Raw genomic sequence first — 5,524 nt, 5'->3', positions numbered from 1 at the left:
ACTGTAAATTGTAACAGCAATAATTATGATGGACTGTAATATTCACAAAACTGTAGCAGATTTCAATTCTCTCATCCAACAGCACATTCACATTGTTTGCATGTGTGATAAATATATAAGTATCAGGTTATTTTATCCTAAATATTAATGAAAAGAATTGATACAACGGAGACTGTCAAAGATGAACTAAATGTCTGGGATCCAAAATTCCTTTTCTAGAAGATCAATGAATTTAGTTTATTATGTTTCAACAGATTGTCCAGACATACCATATGCACTCTGAAGAGAGTTGTGCACAAAAGATTTAATTTTGACCCCAAAGAGTGTCCTAAAATATAAATGTCACTGTTCTGCTTTGAGGAATATTTGTTAACCAGACCACAGTCAACATTTATTGTATAACATAATAATTGTTAATTTGTTTGTAAGATAAGCAGTTCAATTCATACCTGACATCTTTAGGTTAAGATACAGTTTTTACAGGAGCTGATTAATCTGTATTAAACCCATTTCATGAATAGTATTTTACCCTGAAATTCAAATGTGTTGGAAACATCAGGTAGACCAGAAGACTATAAGACACAGGACATTGATGAGGCCACTTTTAGAGTGCTGCACACAGTTCTGATTGCCATGCTGTAGAAACAATGTTATTAAATTGGAAAAGGTGCAGAAAAGATTTACAAGGATGTTATCAGGTTTGTAGGGTTTGAGTTAAGAGGAGAGGCAGGATAGGCTGGGACTTTTTTCACTGGAATGTTGGAGGTTGAGGGGTGACCTTATAGAGGTTCATAAAATTATGAGAGGCATAGATAAGGTGAAGAGCTAAGGACTTATCCCTACATAGAGGAGTTCAAAGCAAGATGGCATAGGTTTGGGGAGGCTATGACCTTGTGGTATTAACGCTGGACTGTTGATCCAGAGACCCAGATTACATTCTGGGGACCTGGGTTTGAATCCCACCATGGCAGATAGTGGAATTTAAATTCAATAAAATATCTGGAATTGGGAGTCTAATGACCATGAATCCATTGTTGATTGTCAGAAAAACCGATCTGGTCCACTCATGTCCTCTGGATAGGAGAGGTTTAGAAGGATATGGGCCAAATGCAGGCAAATGGGACTAGTTCAGTTTAGGAAGACTGGTCAACATGTACGAGTTGGGCCGAAAGGCCTGTTTCCATGTTGTATGGCTCTTTGACTCTCACTCTTGATTTTGTTAAAATCCCCAATTCCAAGAGATCCCTGCAGAGGATATTGACACCAATATGTTCATTCCACAGGAGCTCAGAACTGGACCTGGTATTTATTTTAATTCATAATCTTAATTTTGTTCAATTTTTTTCACATGTGCTTCATTCTAAATTGCAACAGCCATAATTCTGAGGGACAGAAATGTCCCCAATTTCCCAAGCACAATTCAATTATGTAGACCATCCCACAGCTCATTTATATCCTTTCTGTGTTTAAGACATATATATGCATCAGATTATTATGTCCTAAATATTAATGAAAATAATTCATGTAGCATTGCAGTCAAAGTTGATGCAAATGTCTGGAATCCAAAGTTCCCCTTCTAGAAAATCTGCTCATTCAATGAATTCATTTTATTATGTTTTAACAGTTTACTCAGAATTACTCCATGCTCTCTGAATGAATCTGTTCATAAAATATTAAATTTTATTACAAAGTGTGACTTAAAATATAACTGTTTCTGTCCTGTCCTAAGGCATGATTAGTAACCAGAACACAGTCAAAATCTATTGTATAACACAACAGTTGTTCATTCATATGGGGGAGAAACACTGGAAATATACTAATCATGATCTGGGTTTTTCGGTAGAAAGAGAGTTTTTACAGGAGTTGATTAATCTACACTTTCCCAATTTGATTAACAGTAGCTAACCCTAAAGTTCAAATATGATGGAAACATCCAGGTATCCCTCTGAAATGCTGTCTTTGGGTTTTCCTTCAATCAGTTGTATTGAAATGTCTATTTTTCAATTGATATTTCAATTTCTCGTGGAGACAATATTAACACAAATTCATCTCTCCCACAGGAGTGATAATACCTTCCCTCTTGGTTAAATATATCCACTAATTTTCTTCATTCATGATACGTGAATCTCAGTTTGATTGTGATAATGTCACCCCAATCTGTGGACAAATATTACATCAGTATATCATTACAATATTGATTGCCATTCATTTCCATGTTCCAACACCATTAACTGTGTGCATCTCCTGTTGTCAACATTGGTAGGTAAGCAATTACTTTATTTTTTGGCAGCAATCTCGACACAAAATGTCTTTGTTCCAGCAGAAATGCTGAAGTTGTTCATTTTGGCAAATACTTTAATTCAGAGACTTGCAGCTCACATATTTGCATGGTTCTCTCTCCAGTGTGAATTCTGCATGGAGGTATTGATATGAAGGAAAAGTGAAAATGCTCATTAAATTAGCAAGTATGTGTTACTCCCCTAACTGAGGTGTGATCATAATTCAAATCCCAATCAGAATTGAGCACCAGTTAATATACTTATTGTTCTGTCTCATTGTCTTCAAACATTTAACATTTTAGGTCATGTCCAACATGACTGAATAGTTATAAAAATGAACTTGAGCTCCTTAACCATCTATCCTGAACAGAACAAATGGTATCACTGGCCCTTAACATCTATCGATTGAAAGCATCAAGTATGACTGATAGTAATTTAACAATCATTATCATTCTGAAATGAACAACAAGGATTACCTTCACACAGCCGTTAGTAAGTGTTTAATGCAAACGTTAATGAGGCTAATTCTTCTAAAAGAAACTGTTCAATGAAATGAGGGAGAATTCAATATATTTGGTTCATTTGAGGTGCAAGTATTTCATGTTGGGGCATTGCGCTGGGGTGGGTTAGCTCCATTGATTGGATGGTTGCTTTGTAATACAGCATGATAACCGCATTGTCTTCATTTTCTGAAGAAGGGTCTAGGCCCGAAATGTCAACTTTCCTGCTCCTCTGATGCTGCTTGGCCTGCTGTGTTCATCCAGCTCTACACCTTGTTATCTCAGATTCTCCAGCATCTGCAGTTTCTACTATCTCTGATAACAGCAGCACAGTTTCAATTCCTGCCCTGGTGGAGGTGAACATGAATGTCCCACCTTTTGACCTTCTCCACATGCCTAAGGTGTTGTGACCCTCCACTTACTGGTTGACTCCCTGTCACTCTAATGAAAAGCAGCCCTCTGGGGTGACAGTGACTTTACTCACTTTGAACAAGTATGATATGTTAGAAAGAAAAATTGACTGATGAATATTTGATGACAGCTTTAGGGTTTGAGACCTTGACATAATCCAGAAAATGAATAAAAGATGAATGTGGTGAAGCAACAGGTGTATCAGTATTATGTTGTTAGAACACCTACGCTCGGTTCGCAATAAACAACTGCACCTTCCAGTCGCGAACCATTTCAACTCCCCCTCCCATTCCTCAGATGACATGTCCATCCTGGGCCTCCTGCCGTGCCACAACGATGCCACCCGAAGGTTGCAGGAACAGCAACTCATATTCTGCTTGGGAACCGTGCAGCCCAATGGTATCAATGTGGGTTTCACAAGCTTCAAATTCTCCCCTCCCACTACTGCATCCCAAAACCAGCCCAGCTCGTCCTGCCTCCCTAACCTGTTCTTCCTCCCACCTATCCCCTCCTCCCACCTCAAGCCGCACCCCCACCTCCTACCTACTAACCTCATCCCGCCCCCTTGACCTGTCTGTCCTCCCTGGACTGACCTATCCCCTCCCTAACTCCCCACCTACACTCACCTTTACTGGCTCCATCCCCGCCTCTTCGACCTGTCTGTTTCCTCTCCACCTATCCTCTCCTCTATCCACGTCCCCCTCTCTCCCTATTTATTTCAGAAGCCCCTTCCCCTCCCCCATTTCTGATGAAGGGTCTAGGCCTGAAACGTCAGCCTTTCTGCTCCTATGATGCTGCTTGGCCTGCTGTGTTCACCCAGCTCTGCACCTTATGTTGTTAGATTGTTGTTGCACATTATTGTCAGGCTCTGCACTGATTTCGTTAAAATCTCCAATTCCAGTTGATCCCTCTTGAGGATATTAACATTCATCTGATCATTCCACAGAAGTCCAGAAATTTCCTGGTCCCGGTAAGTATTAATTTTGCTCAATTTTGTCACATATGCCTGCATTCTAAATTGTAAAGGTATTAATTCTGAGGGTCAGAAATGGTCACGATTTCCCATCTGTTCGATGTGTTGCAGATATCGAAAGAACAGACAATTATATTCTCAATATTAAAGCTGAAGGAATGAGCATGAGAAGGGCAGCCAATGGGTCAAAATAGTTATCCCTGCAAATTCATTCATTCAATTAATTCAATTTACTATGTTTTAACCGATCATCCCGAATGGCCACACACACTCTGAGTTACAAATCTGTTTACAAATGATAAAATTTAATCCCAAAGGGATACTTCACATATAGATGGTTCTGTCCTGCCCTGAGGTGTGATTATTAACCAGACCACAGTCAACATCTATTATGCAACACAAAAATTGTTCATTCATTTGGGGGATAAACACCGGAAATATATTATTCAGGATCTGGGTCTTTCGGTAGAGAAAGGATTTTTATTTTTATTCACACATGGGATGTGGGTATCACTGGCTCAGACCAGCATTTATTGCCCGTCCCTAGTTGCCCATTGAAAAGGTGGTGGTGAGATGCCTTCTTGAACCATTGCAGTCCATGTCCTGTAGGTTGATCCACAATTCCTTTTGGGGGGAATTCCAGGATTTTGACCCAGTGACACTGAAGGAACTGCCATTTATTTCCAAGTCTTGACGGTGAGTGGCTTGTGGAGGGGATCTTGCAGAGGGTGGTGTTCCCATGTATCTGCTGCTCTTGTCCTTCTAGATGGAAGTGGTTGTGGGTTTGGAAGGCGCAGTCTGAGGATCTTTGGTGAATTTCTGCAGTGCATCTTGTAGATGGTACACATTGCTGGTATTCAGCGTTGGTAGTGTAGGGAATGGATGCTTATTGATACAGTGCCAATCAAGCGGGGGCTACTTTGTCCTGGATAGTGTCAAGCTTCTTCACTATTGTTGGAGTTGCACCCAAGCAGAGCAATTGGCGAGTATTTCGTCACACTCCTGACTTGCGCCTTATTGATGGTGTACATATTTTGGAGAGTCAGGAGGAGAGCTACTCTCTGCAGTATTCCTAACCTCTGACATGGTCTTGTAGCCACCATGTTTATGTGGTGAGTCCAGTTGTTTCTAGAAAGCAGGACTGATAAAATCAGTCTTAAACTGTCAAGAAATATTTTGTATAAATGGACAGTTACCCAATCTGGCTAATAAAAACAGGAATGAATCTGTATCTCTGATGAGATGAGAATAAAAGAGGTTAGGAGAATTCAAAATATTTGATAGGGTTTCACTGTCAGATTGCCTCAGTGTATTTGAAAGATTTCACCTGTATGCCTGGCTAAGCTGTAATACCCTGAAAG

Source organism: Rhincodon typus, chromosome 47 (assembly GCF_021869965.1).
Source record: "Rhincodon typus isolate 14 chromosome 47, sRhiTyp1.1, whole genome shotgun sequence".
NCBI classification, from domain to species: Eukaryota; Metazoa; Chordata; class Chondrichthyes; order Orectolobiformes; family Rhincodontidae; genus Rhincodon; species Rhincodon typus.
This window is presented reverse-complemented; position numbering follows the sequence as displayed.